Source organism: Camelus dromedarius, chromosome 6 (assembly GCF_036321535.1).
Source record: "Camelus dromedarius isolate mCamDro1 chromosome 6, mCamDro1.pat, whole genome shotgun sequence".
In the NCBI taxonomy this organism is placed as follows: domain Eukaryota; kingdom Metazoa; phylum Chordata; class Mammalia; order Artiodactyla; family Camelidae; genus Camelus; species Camelus dromedarius.
Genome location: NC_087441.1, coordinates 40312364 through 40333233, shown reverse-complemented (window position 1 = coordinate 40333233; position 20870 = coordinate 40312364).

Here is a 20870-nt window from a genome sequence, read left to right as displayed (position 1 = left end):
ATTGTTTAACTTTTGCTAAGATTAAGATTGCCCTTAATCATGCTCTGGAAAAATCTCTCTTTCCCATCTTTAATGATATCTCAGGGAGATCCTTAACTTCCTGGCCACTTTCAGATCAAAAACAAACAAAAAGCAAAACCTCATCCAGTTTTGTCCGGTTATATATTCTTACCTCGTATTTTTCTCGCACAGCTCCCCTTCCCTCCACGTCATGCTTCACCTTGGTGCTGGGTGCCTGCGCTGGGAAAGTTCATGTGCTTGGTTCTGCTCTTTACTATGTTGGGATGGAGACGAGGAATTAGAGTGACAGCAGTGGCTGTCTCTGCCTATTAGTGGTGGAAAAACACTAATGCTCTCATTCTCGTCAGTCCTGGTCTGCTTGTTCTCTGCAGCTTTTGTTGATGGACTGATCTCTGTGTAGGTGGCATGCCTGGCTTTTTTGCAGAAAGTGTTCTTTATACAGCCCCATCATTAAAAAGTACCTCCTAAGGCCAGTTCAGCCCAGTCTTTCTCAGTGCCTGGCAGTAGACATGCTCCCAACTCCAGATTTCTGTGGGAACTCTTCCTTGGAAGCCACCTAGGCAATCTCTTATTATGCCTGCCCTTTTATCTTTACGTTCCTTCAGGTGGAGCCACAGAAACCATTACTGTGCTTTCCAGGTTTCCAAGAACTGTTGAAAACTATGGAGAAGCTATGGGATCCTCTTTGTAGGCACGGGACACTATAATCCTTATTTTCCTTCATAATGTGTCTCTTTAACAAGCTTCACACTGTCAGAATTTTTCAGGCAAGTAGCAAACATAGGTGACCATGTCTATGCACCAGAACAAAAATGCAAGGAAGTAGCAATCATGCTTTCTCAAGGATGACCTCACCACCCTCTATTCTGATGTCGGTAAAGGTCACTTGATTCCTCAGCAGCAAGAATCCAGGCAGGGAGAGGGGCTCCTGTTTCCCTTCTTGCTGGCTTCTTTCTTAGGGCTTCCTCTCGTGGAAGGAATTAAAGTTAGGTAGAATATCCCCAGCCCCCATGGGGAAAAGAAAGGACCTCTGCATGTCCGTCAACTCTAAGGATGATTGAAATGATCTTTCCTTCCCTGAATTAACTGCCTGTAGGGATAAAAGTTACACTTCTGGAAGGGGGGACTGGGGAAGGAGGTGGCTGCTGAGTTAGCAAAGCCAATTATGTCAACATCTCCAAAGGATCCAGAGAGTTATCCACCACCAATTGTTTTTCTTTTTTTTCAAAAGGTCAAAATCATGAAGCTTCTTTGTCTTCAATTTTGGGTTAAATATCTGTGCAACAGAAAAAGTGCACTCAGCATCATCACATTACACAAACATCATCTGAATATCGAAAAACTTACCTTGTGAAAAAATTACCATTATATCTCTAAGACATCCTGAGTATGTCTGATCAGCAAATTAAAGTCTCCTGGTCTGCTTGACAGGTAGATTTTTACGAGGAGAAAAATGCATCAAGCACTCATAGCTCCATGACAGAGCTCTACAGTCATTCAACCCACACATTTTTTTCTGTTTGCAACTCTACAAGCAACATTTAAGCTTCTTTTTTTCAAATACGACTTTCTGCGTAGATTTTCCTGACCACCAATAATAAAAATTCAGTTTTATTACATTTCTCAGAGTAATTTCCCCAATCTTTTCCATGTTTCTAATCATAATTCAGGTTGCTTTGCTGTTAATTTATTTGCAAGTTGCCGAAAGAAATGTTCTCTCTATAATTAACTATTATGTGGTAGAGTTGTTGTTACCCAATCAAAGTAAGTTTGATGTCTCCAAGCCAATAACAGAAAATGTCAGTCTATGGCTGTTTTACTATTGGCATGGAGTGGAGAGCAGACAAAATGAGTCTTTCAAGGAAGCTCACTCATATTATTGGAGCTCTCTAGACATCAAAAAAAAATTAGGCATATGTTCTTATATAATTGAATACTTATATACAGACAACCTTCTATTTAGTTTCCAAAAAATTTTATTTAAAAAATCTAAAATTTTCGAATAACTCTATGAATATCAGAAAAAAACTTGAAGCATCTCCCCCTCCCCTGATTCCAACTGTCATCTTGCAGGACCTTGCTCTATCAAATTCTAAAATAATTTCCACTAGTTTTTTAGTTTTATACAATATAAAATTAACTTCCATAATGCTCTCTAACAATAACAACAAATGGAGTTCCAAATATACCTATTATAGACATACACCTTGCAAGTGTGCTCAGATAAAAGGAAGATGGTTCTTTATCTGGTTTAAATGGCACTGAGTATGTTTTTGGTCAGCCTCTTTACACAGAAATACATAGTGATTTCATTAGAGTGGTCTTAGAGATTCACTTTTTGTTCAAAATCTCAAGCAAGGACAGATCAACAAATAAAACCCAGCAAATGCCGTGGTACCCAATAGCTAATTAGATGAGCAATAAGAACACAGTGGTTTTAAACTACTTAATCTAGACTTTAATAAAGACGATATGAGACATAAAAGCCAGTTGTGTTAATTCCTCCCTCCCTTTATCCAACACTCCCTTCTCCTTTTCCCCACAGATTCTAGTGCAGTTATTAGAGTTACAATATTAGACAACATGGACTCCGTTCAACTAGCACTTAATCTCTATTATGCAGAGGTTAGAAGTCAAAAAATGATCATCTGTATCAGTGATTTCAACAGATGATAGCTGCTGAACCATGTAAGGCTGTTTAAGGGATACGAATGAGTTTCCAGCTATTTCACAAGTCAAACACTAATGTGGAATCATATTACAATCCTTTGTGGCTAAAGGAAACACAGATTTATGTTTACAAAAGTATTATATCTTAAGACAACTTAAGTCGTTTTAATATCAGTTATTTTCATTGAGATTTAAAGACTGATGGAGAAATTTTTTGTGATCAGTATTGTCTATCAATCAATAGAAAGTAGTAAAATAATGTTTACAATTATTTGTTGGCAGTTAATAATTTTTATGAAATTTGCCCCTATGTTTAGGAAAAGAGTCATTTTTAATTTCTAAGTTTGTAAGTAGATGGAATTTAAAAAATTTTTATATAAGCTAATTTGGGGAAATCAAAATGTAGTTAAAATTTAAGATGAAAGATACCTATTTTAAAATCTACCTTGAAATTCTTTTGTGATGTGAAAAATCTTTTTACTACGCAAATAACCTCCCATTTATTGTCTTATACCTTTCAGCTTCTCTTAAAGCAACACGTTTATAATTTAACAACTTTAAAAAAACACATCAGTTCATACATTTCTTCAGCCTCTCTTTAACTCTTTTCCATCAAAAAATATGTATGTAGACAATACAATAATACAATAATGCAGACTGCTTTTCCCCCCAGTATATCATTGCTTTACTTTCCTAAAAGCCTGCGTGCTATTTACAAAGCTGGGGCATTCTATTTTGGCAGCCATGTGAACCTCTGATAAACACCTGCAGGGCTTATAGCTTTAGCACAGACATATTGTAATGGAACATTTCAACCATACAAACAAAGAAGAAGTTTGAGGAAAATGGGAGAAAGCCTTCCTGACAAAACTGACACTTACCCGTGTACAAAAATGATAGACAGAGTCACACTGGCACCCTGACAATTCAGGCACCACACTGAAGTTTTGCCTTGCTGGCTGCTTCTTTCCCAAGTCCATATATAAAACAAGAACGAAAGTCATTCAAGTGGCAAATTACTCTTCCTAGAAAGAGGACTTCAGTTTGACCAGTATACAAATGAGGTTTGAGGATGGAGACGTAGAATTTTTTTGTAAGGAATTTTGTGTGTGTGTGTTTAATCGACAGAGACTGACTCTTGTGGTTGTAAGGCATATTTATTTTCTACATCTTACAGTTCAGTAATTCCTTCTGTTCCTTCAATATTAGCTTAGTAGAAACTTCCTAGGAAAGTTATGAATTTTCCATAAACAAGTTTCTATATTGACTTTAGAAAACTGAGAAACTTAGCTCAATCATTTTACTTTTTTAATTTTTATTTTATTTTATTTTATTTTTTGCAGAGTGTTAAGATCCCTTTGCATGGTTTTTTACAGGCAAGAAAGCTATCAAGCATAACTCATGAATATTCCCTAAGCCAGTTAACAAAATAATCTATCATGGCACAAAAAAATAAAAGTTGAAGAGTTAAATATTAGCATTTAGCAATTTTAGATATTAGCACCTAAGTTTAAAATTTTGGAAAATGTTCAAGAAAACAGTAAAATAAATTTTAATTTATATAATAATCTTACTTTCTAATGATGGCTACTATATCTTTTTCTGTATGTATGTGCATATACACATACAAATGTATTGATACAGTCTTCTCACAAAACTAGAGCCATGTCGAACTCAGTAAAATTATATTTTTGATTTAATGACATTTCCTATTTGTCATTAAATCTATAAAGTCAGATTAATAGAGACATAAAAATCTTAATTTAATTTTTTCCTATTAAGTTTTGATGTATTCAGCTATACTTTGAAAAAAGTCCCTGATCTCATCTGTAAAATATTTCAAAATAAAGCATAAAATTTGGTAATGTTGAAAAAAATTCATCAGACAAGTCAAACAGGCAAGGAAAACTTTATTCAACACTGTTGCAACAGTGATGAAGACTATTACAATAGAGGAGAAATACTGAACTCAACTCCAATGAAACAAAAAGCAGGAGAATGTTTAAGTCCTGTGGCGACCTAGTGGGCAAGTACTGGAGGAAGTAGGAGGGGCTTTAGTCACTGTGATCAGTCCATCATGTTTACAAATAGGCATTTATCTTGTTTATCTTATTGAACTTAAATATATCTTCATACAGAGGCTGGGAGATAGGGACCCTGTTTTTTCTTGCTGATTGCATTTCAAAGGGATAGCTTCTAGGTCCTTGAGAAAGACATTCTGAGGTTGTAAAACTGCCCTGGCTGGGAGGAGTCTTACATCAGAAAATGGCTGAGAAAGAATTTACAACTTCAAGGTTTTGAGAGTTAAATGCTCTGAGAAAAGGTAAGTTGGGGGCCTATGGTCAGAAAGAAACCCATCTAAATTTTAGTCAAACTGAGGAGAAAGTTAAGGCCATCTTGATCAGTAATCATATATGTTGTTAAATATACTTCATTTATGAATTTCAGGTATAATCTATTAAATTGGAAGCATATGAGTATTAGGGGTGAATACAGACATGCACAACGTTAGGAAGAAATGATGCAGTCAAAACCAGCATGGCTCAAATACAATCAATTATGAGGACGTACTTAAATTTCTACATGGAGTAAACATGTACTATATGACATATAAAACAAAGTAAAAAGACATTAATAATAATGTTGCAGGATGGCTGCTAGATTATTGAGCTTCTCCAAGGACTACTTAAAGAAAAGGAATTCACAAACACATTTATCACAATGGAAATAATTATTTCACCAAAACTTAATAGGAAAAAAAAAATGGTTTGTGTGAATGAGGTCATAAATAAGCCCTCAGAAGTATTTTTACAACTAGTTTAAAAGATAGCATTTCTAATAAACAGAATCTCAGTGACATTTTAATATTGTATGTTAGTAAAAATGAGCAATTGTTTTCAATTCATTTTCCCTTCCTGTGAGAAACCTGGTAGTAAAACATCCATCACCCATACTTCCACTCCTGGATAGCTCTAAATTGATTTAATCAAATCAGATTATAGGTGAAATCAATCCTGAATGACATTTCTTCTGTGTCTACTTTATCCAAATGTTTCTGATGTCATAACTGAGTGCATTTGACTCTTATTTCCCTAGATTGGCTACGTGGATCCAAAGATTTTAAAGATTGGGTATTCTAAGCTTAGGTAATTTTTATTTCACCATTCTTAATATTACTACTCCATCCAAGGATCTGTTAAAATCCTAGAGAAATGTTTGTATATAAGTTTTTTATATATATACCCATATCTGCATAAATATATATTATACACAAATATATATATACAGACACAGATATGTATAAATATATACAGAGAGACAAAGATGTTGATATAAAATGGTTATATATAGATGTACATATAAATACATATATTTTGTATATTTAAATATAATTGTTTCTGTATCTACACCTACATCTGTCTCTATCTCTATATTTGTATTTCGTATGTATATTTGCATTTATATCTTAATTTTGCCACGATTACTTCCTTCCAAAGCTAAGCTATCAGTTTTTTTCCTGTACTGTTACTTTTTACTTCCTGTTTCCAGATATAATATTCAAGCTTTAAAACTTTTTTTACCCCCACTAAAGCCATTTCATAAAAATAACTTCTCATCCTATTTCTTTACTGCATGTTTTAGTCTCAAACCCTAGCTCCCATTGTCTTGCTGATGACAACAGGACTTATTTCCTTATAGAGTTTCAGAAAGAGACTGTGACCTGCAGGTGAGTCTGTCATTTTCCTGAACAAGTGGAAGAAGAGCAATAAAGAGCAAACGGATTCTAGGGACATAGAGGACTTTGTGTTTTACATTATTTCAGTCTAGCTCGATTGCTGTCTTTCGCTTAAACTGTCGTAACACTTTACACGTGAGATTTGTGACACAGGAAGCGCAGCGACAGAGCCCGAGCCGTCTCAGAGTCACTTGCACGTCCCCCTCAACAGGGGCTGTCACCTCATGTAGTCGTGGACATTAGTGCTGGCTCTGGGCCTAGAAGGAAAAGAACGGCATGGCTAGACAATGTTACACTGAGAACTAGTAAATTTGCTAATAAAATTTCAAATCCACTCCTCTGCAGCAAATAATCTTTTCCTGGGATTCTGGACTTGCTTACTTGAGAAGGATTTAGGGAAATATATCCATATAGTTTTGTGAAAGAGGTGAAGAAATTAAAATGTTATGCACGGCCTGTTGGAATGCAATCATGTGCTGTCATTGACTATTTCTTATGACTCCACCTAGCTACACATTGGTTAAATATAGATACGACACTCTCCCAGCATGCTTAGGGCAAAAATAGAGCTGCATCTCTGAGTGGACCATGGCAGTAGTCTCTTGATACAATTTCTGATTTCCCCTATAAGCTTTCAGTCAGTACTCGCTTGAAAAGCCAAGCCTGATCATTCAATTACCTTGATTAAAACTGTCCATAAGCCTCCAGTTGCTTTAGGATAAGAGCCATGCTCCTCTAGGTGGATTATGAGAGCACTGGCATTCCAGACCCTGATCTAGTCTTCAGCTTCATTTCATACCACCAACCACTGACTCCCTTTTAATCTATGCTTCCCCCATTACAGATTTGTTGAACTTCTTTTGGTTCCTCAGAGGTTCTTTGTTCTCTCGTCTTTTCTGGACTTTGCATCTAAATCAGACTAGTGCAGAAGAGACAAGATCTAAAAGGCAGAAGGCGTGATGGTCAAGAACACGAATGGAAGAGTCAGAGGTCAGCATCCAAGTCATAGTTCAGCCTTCAATGTTACATAAGCAAGTTACTTCTCTTCCTTTAGCTGCACTTCCCATGTGTGCAACAATGAAGGTTCTACCTCATAGGTCTGCTGTCTCCTGTGAGAACGTGTGAGGAAAGCACTGAGAATAGTGCTTGGCACATAGTAAGTGTTCAATAAATGCTAGCTGTTAGTGTCATAAAGAACATGTTTCACAAGGAGGAAAAACTTGGAAAGCTCTTGTTTTTCCTTGGATGAAGTAGAAAGGGATATGTTACCGCCTAATATAGCACTGATGAGACTGAGCATGACTTTACAATACTATGTGAAAAGAGTCCTCTATTTGAAATGTTCGAGTTTCTCTTGTGGTTAATTTACTCATACAAATATAAGAAGAAATTAAAGGGATTCTAACTCTCCAAGTCTCATCAACATGATCATCCAGAATAAATTGTAATACCAGCGTTCTACAGTCGACAGGGGAAGAACATTTTAAGACGAGCCCAGGGGTAATCAGATCTTTCTGAAAAAGGGAAAATTAAAAGGTCAGCTGTACTTCGAAGCTTCCCAGTGCTCTTTTTTGTCAAACATGCAAATCCGCAGCACTTCCTATAGAATAATCTTCACAAGTACTATCAGTTTAATAAAATACCTACCTTTATCTTTTTTATACATACATTATTCCAAGCTCACATCTAAGTCATTCTTCATGGTAAGAGCTAATCTCATTTCCTCATACCTGTCACTGAATCATGTTAAATATCTCACTAAGAATAATTACCTCACAGCTAAGTTTCCCTGGCCTGTCTGAATACAAAAAAGGGAAAGGCTTTACCCACTCAGAAAAGCTGTCTTCCAGGATAGCCACTCGTACATTCTGCAGAGGAGTGTATACATTATTTTCATATAACTAAGCCATCAAATCAGTTCCAACATAACATATGAGATATTTAAGTTGTTTGTGTCCAAGTTATGATACTGTGGGCTTTGGAAATATGGTCTCATCTCAGGAACTTTTTCAAACTTTTTTATTATCTTGACATCTATATAAAGAAATATTTTAAATATTTTAGTTTCCCCTCCATCTGTCCCTGTCTCTGTCTCTCTCTCTCTCAAAAAAGGCAGTAGAAAAGCTAACTTTAATATCCTGAGTCACTTGATTAATGTGCTTGTGAATTCTTAATAAGGGATGTGTGCATATTCATGGTGATGTTTATTAATTCATAAAGCAGCTGCTCAAAGGCAGCTAGTGGAGAGAGACATCGTCTCCTCTGCAGAAGCCTCTTGGCAGCAATCAGATCTTTTCCCTGCCTGGTCGTAGATCGCAGCCCCAGCATCCTAAACTGTTGGCCCTTTATCTGCCCTGGGAAATGGATCCCTTTTGCCAGCAGGAGGTCTGAGGGATTTTTGGTTAGGATCAAAATCCCCCAATGTGTGGAAGATGAAATATTAAACTTAATGAGACTAGTAGAGTCCACAGCTCATTTCAATTATTTTTAATTGTTTTCAGATGCTGCCCGGCATGCTTCATTTAGTTCTGCAATAAACAGAGCATGCAGTATAGTGGTGGATCTCATTTGAGACCCTGAGGAAATATCCCACAGGAAATGATGAAAAATACTCAAGAATGTTACTGTATTGGAGCATGTACCAGGCAGATGAGATGGAAAGCACAGGGGTGGGAAGAACCAGTGATGTTGCCTCGTCTACTCGGAGATTCACAGGAAATCTCTTTTAAATTCTTAGAACCACTCCTGAAATTAAAAAACAAATAAAAAGCAGCGTGGCCCACAGTGTCTACTCAATCTGACTGTAAGTTACCTGTTACTAGGCTCCTGAATTGTTTTCTTCTTACCCATTTGGGAAAAAGGCCACCACAGTTTAGAGGAAATTGAGACCTCGATACACACAAAGTTGCAGAATACCAGTTAATAATCTGAGAAAGCTTTTATACTACAGTGTCTCCTTGCAGCTTGATCTGAAATGTGAGTGGACATTTATAAATTGTTTAGAAATGTAGTTTAATTGAAAAATCCCAAAAGTTTTTTTTTTTTACTGGGCATCATTAGAGAGCATGTCATTTGGGGAAATTAAAATACCTTATTTTAATGACTTTATAAAATTCTATCTTTTTTTTTTTTTTGACTGAAATAAATGCGCAGCCTAAAAGTTGAGAGTTATGTTTTATTTGGCGGGAGGACTCCAGCCAGGTTGACAGCCTCTCAGATCGTCCTGAGGGACTGCTCTGAAGAGGTAGGGATGAGCTAGGGTATATAGGAGCTTTACAACAAAGACCAGGTAGTTGGAACAATAAAAGATCACTTGTTGTCTAAAGAAAACCAAGCATCTCAAGTTAAAGAATTTAGTGCTTTTCTATATATGGGAGGGAGCAAACATTTGGGCTCATTGAATTCATTCCTTTGACAAGCACCTAGCTATCTAGGGCCAGTATCCTGTCCTTTGTTATTCTGAGTCCCCTCAGGGTGCACCACTGTGAGTGGCTGCAGAGGCTTGTCTTCACTGGGCGGTGGCGGCAGCCGCTGATGACTTGATGGTTTCAGCATTCTTTGTTTACTGATGACGGTTTGCAGTATTTTTCGTTCACATTTTGACTAAAAGATTGTATGGTTACTTTTAGTATGTCAACTTGACTAGGGAAAAGTATCCAAATTTTGGTTGAACACCAGTCTAGATGTTACTGTGAAGGTATCTTTTAGATGTGATTAGCACTTAAATCAGTAGATTTCGAGTAAAGCAGATTACCGTCCACAATGTGGGTGGGTCTCAACCAATCCTTTCAAGACCTTAAGGGAAAAAACAGAAGTGCCCTGAGGAAGAAGGAATTCTGTCTTCAGATCGCCTTCAGAATCAAGACAGCAGCACCAACTCTTCCCTGGGTCTCCAGTTGGCTGGCCTGCCCTTAAAATATTATGAGGCCATTTCTTAAAATAAATCTTTTTTTCTTTCTGTATACATGTTCTATTGGTTCTGTTTCTCTGGAGAACCTTGACTAATACAAAGATCAAGACAGAACCTCTGGAGCTCAATGAGATATTATTTTTCTAATAAAATTCCAAATGTACTAGGGTTTATTGATCATATTAGTGAAGTATATGTCTGTAAGTGAAAATGCTTCTTTTAGTTCATGCTCAGTGATTCTCAGCTCTAAGTAGTGCAGTACAGTCAAGTAAACAGTAATCATGACTTTTAACGTGAAAGTGTCCAATCCCCATTCCCAGACCTGTGGGAATAACTGGATGAGAATGAGGTATATACATTTTTTGTTGTTAATAGGGGAGATGTGACAGCTTTATTAGTAATTTAAATAAGGTAGATCATTTAAAAAGATTTCCTAGGTAATGGTGATGTTTAGCTGTATCTGACTCATGGACTCAGTGATTTAAAACATGTACACATGCTCCTCTCACCCACAAACATCTACACACAACAAAGCACTGTATATATGTGCATATATATATGCATAAATTGAGGTACAGTAGAGTAAGAAATAATATATTAAGGATGGTAAAAAAAATTTTGATTATGAGCTCTGTTCTACCAGGGCACTGCTTCTCTGATGTCCATACAAACATGATGGCAGCTGCAAGTGGTAGCCTTTGCAGATGCTCTGGAGTGCAGCTGAGGGCCATCCTGGTACCCATCTTCCAAAGGCTGTGTCTTTGGAGTGTGGCTCTTCTTTCCATCTCACACTACCTTTATTTCCCAATATTTGTATTTTATGTTATTTTTTTCTGATAAAAAATTATTACATGGTAATTAAGGATAATTACTGAAAGTATGAAAATAAAAACATAAATTACCTGTAATCTCACATTTCAGAGGTGATTATCCATATGTTGGCATAATCTCTTCCATTTTGCCCTCCAGATACATATTAATATATACTGTTTTCAGTGGATATTCCATTTTTTCACCAAATATTACATAATTAACATTTTATCATGTCAATGAATACTATTCCAACATAATTTTAATAATACATGGTTTTCCCTTATAATTATGTTCCATATCTTATTTACCAAGGATCTGTTGAGACTGTTTCCAATATTCGCTTTTATAAATAATAATTTGATAAATGTTATTTATATAAAGGTCACATGTACACATCTATGTCTGATTATTTTTCATTAGGGAAAATTGCAGAAAAAATGACCCAGGCCAACTGAGGACGTTACTAAAGCTCTTAACATATATTGCCCAATGGCTCAAGGTTCACAGTAAACACTCTCACTAGCAGGGTATGAGATTGACTATTTCACCTTCTCTTCAGCCATATTGACAATGATAAGTTTTAAACATTTAACCAATTTCATATTGAAATAATATCTTTGCTGTTTTAAATTTAATCTATTATTAATAAGGATGAACATTCTGGGAATTGTCAGTTCATGGCCTTTGTATTGGTTTATTAGTGCTTTCTCATCTATTTTAAAATCCTTTATATATGACACTAACCCAGTGTTTGTCATATTTGTGGCCCATATGTTCATAGTTTTTAAACTGCCTTATAACTTATTTATGGTATTCTTTTGCATCTAAATGATCTTATTTTTATAGTGCCAAGTTTAATGACATACATGTATAACTTCTATCATTCTCTATAAGCTTAGAAGAACTTTTCTGTGCTGTTAAATTCAATAAAAATTCACCTCTGTTTTCTTCTAGTTTGGGTGTACATTTTTGCTTTTAAATGTTTAAATGATCTGGATTTATTTCAGATGTTGTATGAGTTTTTGGTTTTTCCCCAAATACTCAATTTATTGAATAACTAATTCTTCAATTTTTAGATTTCTTTAATCATATACATTTGTACAGGTGTGTTTATACATAAGGGCTATTTGCTCTAATTGTTGATTTTTATTCCAGTATCAAATTGAAAAGAAAATGGTCCCGATTTATACATTTAAAAATAGCTTAGAGAAAATTATTATCTCATTTTTACTTTTTTAAATAAAATTTTCTCAACTTTTCTTTAAAATTCAAGTATATTTAAAATTTTCTGTAATATTTGTGGTTAATGTTTCCTTTTCCCCCCATTGTTTACATGAATCATTTTTATTTCTAAAACCCATTCTAAAAATTGTAGCTAAAGAAATCATCTTCAAAAGAAAGAAGGGCAAATTTATTCTTACATGTACCCTTGTATACTGTACTAATGAGAAATAGTATTAAAAGCCTTTGAAATGTTCATATATTTAGACCTAAAAAGTATACTTCTAGAAATTTGTCCATTGGAAATTATGCTTCTGTATATAGAAACATAGCAAATGAATCAAATATTATTTATAATAATGGAAAAAATTAGAACATCTCAAAGTCTAACAATAATATCTATCATTGATTGACTTACTGAAGTGCCAGGCATATAATTTTACATGCATAATTTCACAGCAACTGGAGGAGGAAGGTACTATTAATATTTGTTTGTCAGATTGGAAACTGAGTCATAAAGCAAGTAATGGTTCATGCCTAATTTGAACTCAAGTAGTCTAGGGTCAGAGTCCAGGCTTTAACCAGTAATACAACAGAAGCTTCTCAGCAAGGGCAAATTTAAATTAATTTTATTAGTCCCAACAATATGAGATTAATTACCTATACCTATACAATGGGATAATATGCTTTCATTTCTGAGTTCCTGACTGACTAGTTTAAATTTTGTTTGATCTTTGAGTCTACTCTCAAAAACTATACACAGTAGTTTTATGTGTTCTGAGTCATGTCTTTCTGTCACTTTTATACATATTTGACAATATTTTCCTCTCAATAAATGTCACTCCATTGCCTTCTAGCACTTAATGTTGTGTTAGGTATTTATGTTAAAAAGCTGTGAACATTTTTTAGACCAAAAAAAATTAACTACATTTATTCTGTTTATATTCTTGAACTCACTTTCAGGAATGTGTTTCTTTTCATTAAATATCCTTTTTTTTTTTTTTTTTTAATGCTTCAGTATCTTTCAAGGCTTCTGTTTTGTTATCTATTTGGTTTTGCTTTTATCCTAGAATTGAAAAGAGGTTTTCCAGATCTCATGTTTGCTACAGATTGGAAAGGTGGAGTGATCTTATTCCTTCTCAGTGTTTTTTTCTCAATATTTTCATATTTTGCAATATTGAGTAGTTCAGATTAATGAATACAGCCTTATTGCAATGAATAAGAATCAATGATCTACTTTCAAGGCTACTGAATAAAGGAAGAATCTTCTCTGAATTATATGGTGAGATATGCCAACTGATGTTTTTGGAATCACCTTTAGTGCATGAAAGACTACACCCCCATCTGTCTAATTCACAGAACTTTTTACGTCTCCTTTGTTTTAAATTTCCCACTAATGAATACAGTTTGGTGCAGCCATTATGGAAAAGTACAGAGATTCCTCAAAAAACTAAAAGTAGACTTACCATATGATTCAGCAATCCTACTCCTGGGCATATATCTGGAGGGAACTCAAATTCGAAAAGATACATGCACTCCAATGTTCACAGCAGCTCTATATACAATAGCTAAGACATGGAAACAACCTAAATGTCCAGATGACTGGATAAAGAAGCTGTGGTAGTTATATAATGGAATACTACTCAGTCATAAAAAAGAATAAAATAATGCCATTTGCAGCAAGATGGATGATCTGGAAATTGTCATTCTAAGTGAAGTAAGCCAGAAAGAGAAAGGAAAATACCACATGCTGTCCCTCATAGCAAACAAATCTATGGTTGCTGAGGAGAAAGAGGGTGGGAATAGATATATTGGGAGTTTGAGAATTGCTAACATTAACTACTATATAAAAAATAGATTAAAATTTTTTCTTCTCTATAGCACAGGGAACTATATTCAATACCTTGTAGTAACCTATAATGAAAAAGAATATTAAAATAAATGTATGAATGTATATGTATGACTGAAACAGTATGCTGTACACCCAAAACTGTCACATTGTAACTGACTGTACTTCAATAAATTAAATAAATAAAAACTTTCCTACTAACTAAACATCTTGATTTTAGTATATCTCTGCTCATTTCTCCATTTCTGTCATCTGTGTTATGTCCTACAATGTCCATTCTTGGAAGAAGAGGTAGCAAACTTTCATTTTATGTTTCATAAAATGCTTTAAACATAGTGAAAGGCAAGTGTATAGCTTTTTCCATTCAATGTGTTACTGTGTCCTGAGGTAGTGACAAAGAGTAAGTCACTTTGATCTCTGATGATGCTTTCCTCTCTTACAGAGAGAAGATTCTGACCTACCAAACTTCTATCTCCAAATATCATAAAGGTATTTCAAAGCATCTACAATCTTCAAACCAAAAGACTTTCAGTTAGGAACCAGAAGGAGGGTGAGTAAGGAGTTGTTGCTTGACTAGTGGGTATAGACTTTCGGTCATGCAGGATGGGGACGTTCTGGGGATCAGTTACACGTCAATGTGCATGTGGTTGGCAGTATTGTATTGTACTTGGAAATTGTTGGAGGGTGAATTTTTATGATTGTCTTTGTCACTATTAAAAAAAGGACTATCAGTTAAATACCTTATACAGGTTCATTGATAAATCACATCTTGTTCCTCAAAGTATGTCCTTAAAATCTAATCCCCTCCTTACAATGCAAATCAAAATAATTCCTCCAAACACATACAATGTGGTCTCCAGAGAGAATCTGGTGAATAAAATGGACTTTACCTTTTTTACAGATTGTTTGTGATAATTACAAAACATGACTGTATACATTGGTTTTAATACTGGTCACTTCTGCCTCTTCTTCAAAATCCAAGTTAGCTCCTACCCTCAAACATTTCCTAGTCCTCACAAATCTAGAATTTTCTTTTGTTCTTATGCACTTAGAGTATTTATTGTTTGTATCAGTTGCTTGGCAGTTAGGTACCTAAGGCTTTATGGTATCTCTTACGTTAAACTGAAAGAGATTAACATTTAAACTTTAGTATTTTGTTAATCATAAAATTTTAAATTAATTTGATTTTTAAAATATTTCATTAAAATATTATTTACCTTGACTGCTTAATATTTTAGCATCCCCTTAAATATTTTTTTCTGAAATAAGTACCTTGTTTGCCTTGTCCTAGGCCCAGCCTTAAAAGCTAAGTGAACAGATGCTTAATGATCAAAATATCTGCTAATTGTTCTCTTTGTCACTGTACCAGATTGAAAAACTGAGTCTCAGGTCTGAACCTGAGTCCTTTGGTTAATTATATATTCTAAGATCCCAAGATTGTCATTTCGCTTTCTCTAGAACTAAGTCTGTGCCTAGAGATGAGACTCCCTCATGCCTAACTCTCTGATGCGGCCTATGGGCCTCCTACCTGAATGTCAGACATCTACCTGCTTGATCCTTGAGCACCATTCACCATGCTGAGTGTGCAGTAGAAGAAAAAGTTCCAAAGGGAGAATTATAGTTCAACAGTGCTGCTACAGCAAAGTTGAAGTGACAGAAAATTCAGCTAGAACCACTGATTTGATTATTTTGTAGTTTCCTTGGATTTCATAGACTAAAGAATTGTATTACCTTCAATTCAGCACATATGTATTAAAAGGCTGATGTGTTAAGTTCTGCTCATTTTTATAGCAAGTTTACATAGCTTAAAGCAGATACTTATAAAATAAGTATCATAATGGCTTTTAGCTTTTACCTATGATCTTTAACACCATTTCAGCAGAATTATTAGTAAGACCTTGGTGACCTCCAAGAGAAGATTTTCAGTATAAATGGTCAAGGAAGAAACTAACGTGCAAAGTGAAGAGTGAATGGTGAAAAAGTGGGGTTGACAGGTGGATTATTCTTCAAGAAATTTGGTTATAACAGAAAAAAGAATCATTGGTTTAAGAGGGAAAGTTTTATTTGCTTGCTCAGTATTTTAGTTGTTACTCCTCTTTGTGCATATTTAGTAGAGCTAAGACCTGACCATGTGTTCTGATAAGAAGGGAGCATACAGTGGGTAGGAAGAGCCTCGAGGATGTAAGTGACAGAAAAAAATGATGACTCGAAGTCTTAGAAGAAGAAAAATAGTATACATTAGTTATATATGAAAGTATTCACTTCAACAAAAACTTGGCCTATCCTTCCATCGGGAAAGAAGCAAATAAACCTGAAGAAATGGAGCATTTTGTTTGTTTGAGCTTTAAGGAGTGAATTGGAACATCTGTTAAATGGCCTTGACTTTATCCTGTCATGCACCAAAAGTGACTTGATTTGCAAATGATGAAGATTTGAGGGGTATGACTCAGCGGTATTAACAAGCAAAGAATATTGGGAACAACCTTACAGGGAATATGATGGGAAAGAGATGCATAAAATATTGGCAAGGAGAATTGAGAGCCTATTAATTCCGGGTAACATGAATTTGGGGTGGACTTCATCAGTGATTTTGCCCATCAGCCCACAGCAGTGATATATTAGAAATGGAACAATTAGTTGAATATGTCATTACCATCTCATTATGTCATGTTTAATAACTACTGCCTCAAACAAAAGTTAAGTTTCTTGAATGAAGAAATGGTATCACATTATTTATTACTTTTGAATTTTCCATGACACAATATTTTGTATGTGCATGTCATACACACATAAATAATTCATTGACAAGGACTTACTTTTATGAATTTCAAACATGAAGGTTTTCACTTTCTGAATCCTATCATGTTAGTCCTGATACAGAAATATATGCTTTAATCTCTGGCACCAATTCATAATTTCCAAAATTCAAGACAATTATTCTCCAAAATGCTGTAGTAGTACTTCATAGTGTTACATTCTCAGTTAACAAAAAGAGTTATGTATTTAAGAATAACTATAAGATATATAGGAGAGAAAATACAGCATTGCATAGAGAACTTACAAGTTATTAATGTAGTGATTACAACAAAGAGCAATTATAACATGCCAGAAACTGCTCAATTTACTTCAAGTGTTACTCATCGTATCATGAAATGTTTGTTATTTACAGAGCATTGGTGTCTGTGTGCAGCTTTCTATTATACAGGTGGCTTATGAAATAGTTACAACTGCTCCCAAATAACCCTAAACACACTTACATTATTTTAAGTTGTAATTAATTTGTAACTGTAATTATGAAATGTTCATGGAAATCAAGTATACTGTTTATAATAAAATAGAAAATGCTTGTACTTCAGGTATAATATTTATAATGAAATAGAAAATGCTTATTCAATAAACACCTTTAAACTGATGGTGTGTTAAGTAGCTTTTAAAGTACTTAAATGGTGAATAAGCTTACTTGAAAATAGTGAATTTAAAACATTCAGTAGCCTCAGAATCCATTTTAATTTTTAAAAATAAGTTTATAAAACTAACAAATGCACAATTTATAAGAAGTTGAAGTACAAGGTTTTTGAAATACCTCAACCCCTATCCTACCCTTAATATTTCCTGAAATCCATTTTCCAAAGCTTATGTAGACATTCCTGCTACAATCAGGTAAGAAAAGAGCCACTCGGGTGGAAGCGTTAGCTTAGCTGGGGTCGCATCCACTCAGATCCACCCCAGCGCTTCCCCAGCCAGAGCAGCCCTGCAGCTGCTCTTGTGAAGCTCCTCGGGCTCCAAGGAAATAATCTATAATCCTCCACTTTGGATGATGTGAAATTTGTGAATTCTTACAACAACTGTTTCGAGGCCTGGCTGAAGAGAACCTTGTCAAGAAAAACATTATTTTTGAAATATATAGATGTTGTTATCAAATATTGGGCCATTTTTAAAGACTGTATGGAGGTTCCTTGGTAATGTGGACAATAGAATTAAGACAGCAGAACTATGGTGCCAAAACTCAAATCCCATCTATCTTCATGATGAATTGGAAACTGATTCTTCTTTCAAGGTCTATGTAATTAACCTTTTTGGAGGACACTTCACCAAAGAGTAAATGTTTCTAGTCTACAACTTTGAATTGCCTCATTGTTACCAACCTGGCAACATTTGCCACTTTACAAGCTCTGCATCAGACTATGGTCCTTAACAGGTCTCATTTTGGTTCTTTGATGAGACTTTGCTCAGAGAAGTGCATTTTTTTTATCACCAGAGAGTTCTTATTTCACTAGTCTTGTGATGCGAATAGCTTGGAATATAAGCCTTAACCTGTTAAAATATAAATTGAAATTGAACTGAATATGACAGAGAGCTGTCATAATAGCAAACTTATTTTCATTAGCTCTATTTTTCAGGAATGTCATACAGATTTACACAATTACTCATGGATATGACTAACCATATTTAAATTATTATCATTACCTGCTTCCTACTTAACAATAATAACAAAATAATGTGGTAGCTGTAATTAAATTATAATAATTTTCTTATTTATTAAATTGACAGCTGAATAACAGTGAATAAACTATTATATAACCTCTCATTTTTTATTCCAAGTTTAATATTCACGTAAATTCATAGACACATAAGAACTTGAAAATGACATTTTGGAAATTAGCAAAGAAGCCCTTTAAATACTAGTTCTGAGTGTTGAGAGGAGGAACTATAAGGAAGTTCAATTCAATTAAAATTATTTGGAAAAGGAAAAATCACTTGTAAAAATGAAACTTTCCTAGCCACAGAAAGCCTGAGATCTTAAATCTTACCTCAGTTATACCTTTGTCTGGAAGACCTAAATGACCTACAAGAAGAATCTGGCTCAGAGGATATTGTCAATATTCAGGCAACAATAACCACCAATACTCCAGCTGTAATAGGCCCTTCATAGATCTTTGTTCATTAGGTCAGTAAATAAAGAGGTGATGAGAACTTGCATCAATTTTAAAGGCTGATTAGGCATTTGTTCTGTAAAGAAGAGGTTGAGAGGAAAGGAAGGAGGAGAATGTTGAATGTCCGGAGAAGACTACCCTTCAAGCAGTGAGCAGCAGCCAGCCCAGAGGTAGGAGAGAAGCTAGCACCCTGGGGCGACTGCAAACCTTCCAGGAGGAAGTGATGAGAAATGACAGGCTTTCCTTATCATTCTAAGTTTAGGTTTTATCTCAAAAGGAATACCCATTTATTGAGAGATTATAGGCAGGAAAATCATATATCAGTTTTTATTTTATGAAAATCATTATAATAAAAAGAATTGGCAAGCAAGCTTAGAACAAAGGGGAATAGTTAAGCTCCTCTTGCAGTAAACAGTCAAGACATGGTGCAGACATGAATGGTAATTAAAGTTTATTAGAGAAGTTAAAATGGGGAAACATAAGGTGGCAAATTTCTATGTTCCAACCAGATAGGGAAAGTAAGAGAGCTCGAGAGGTCTAAGATTATTTCCATATTTCTTGCTTGGCAAATACTAATGCTATGATTTAGAGTGCTTACTCACCACCAGGCATATGTGTGTTGCATAAATCACAAATTTATAAAACAGGCATTTTCATTATCATCATTTTAGAGAGGAGAATACTGAGTCACAGTAAGGTTAAGTAACTTGCCCATACATAACAAGTGGAAGAAATGAATTTTGGCCCCATTCAATTCAAGTTCAAAGCCCACCTTTTAAATTATATTGCAATTTGAGATAGGATGCATATGACTCATGTACCATGACCAGGAATAAAGAGGAATACTTTGAGGTCAAGGGATGAATTCGTATTGAGATTTAGTTGCTGATGAGCATCTGAATAGGACTTTGGATGTATAGGGCTGACGCATGGGTATGGGTAGGCTAGGAACAGAAGTGATAGATAATAAAGTTGATAATTTGTTATTTTATAGTTTTTTAACCACTTTCTTCTATGCATTTATCCTTACATTTATTTATTCATATAGTCAATCATTTAATGAGTGAGCAGTGATGTCTGTCATATGCCAGGCACTGTCCTTGGTTCTAGGGATACAATGGTGGGAATACAAGTCAAGATTTTTGTTCTTGATAAACTTAAATTCTAGTTGAGGGGATCAGAAGAAGCAAGTAAATGTATAAAAACATCTCATAGAGTTTGCAATCCCATGAAGAAAGTGGAACAAACAGGCATGACAGTGACTAAGCCAGCCGAGGTAAGGATGTGATATTAGTTGTAAGAGAAGACCTCACAGAGAATGTAATTTGAGACAGTGCCTGAAGGGGATGGGAGAGCCAGCCATGGGATGGCTCTAGACAAAGGGGATATCTGGAAGGACAGCACGATGGGGAAGAATGAGTGAGGGGGAGAGTGGGCTGGTAGCATCTTGCAGGAAGGCTGATATTCCACCATCAAGGACTGCTTCAGCATTACACATTGCAACCAGTGTTATGGTCTGACTGGTGAATGCTCATTCCACACTAGATGTTAAATAGTTATTTCATATCCTTCTGCACGTAGGCATGGTGGTAAGTAGGAATTTCTCTCTAAGTTCAACAAGAAACCACTAAAGGTTTCCTAAATAACAAAGGGTATGACTTCAGGGGTGCATTTACAAAGATATCTCTGGCTATTATTTGATTAATTAGATTGCAG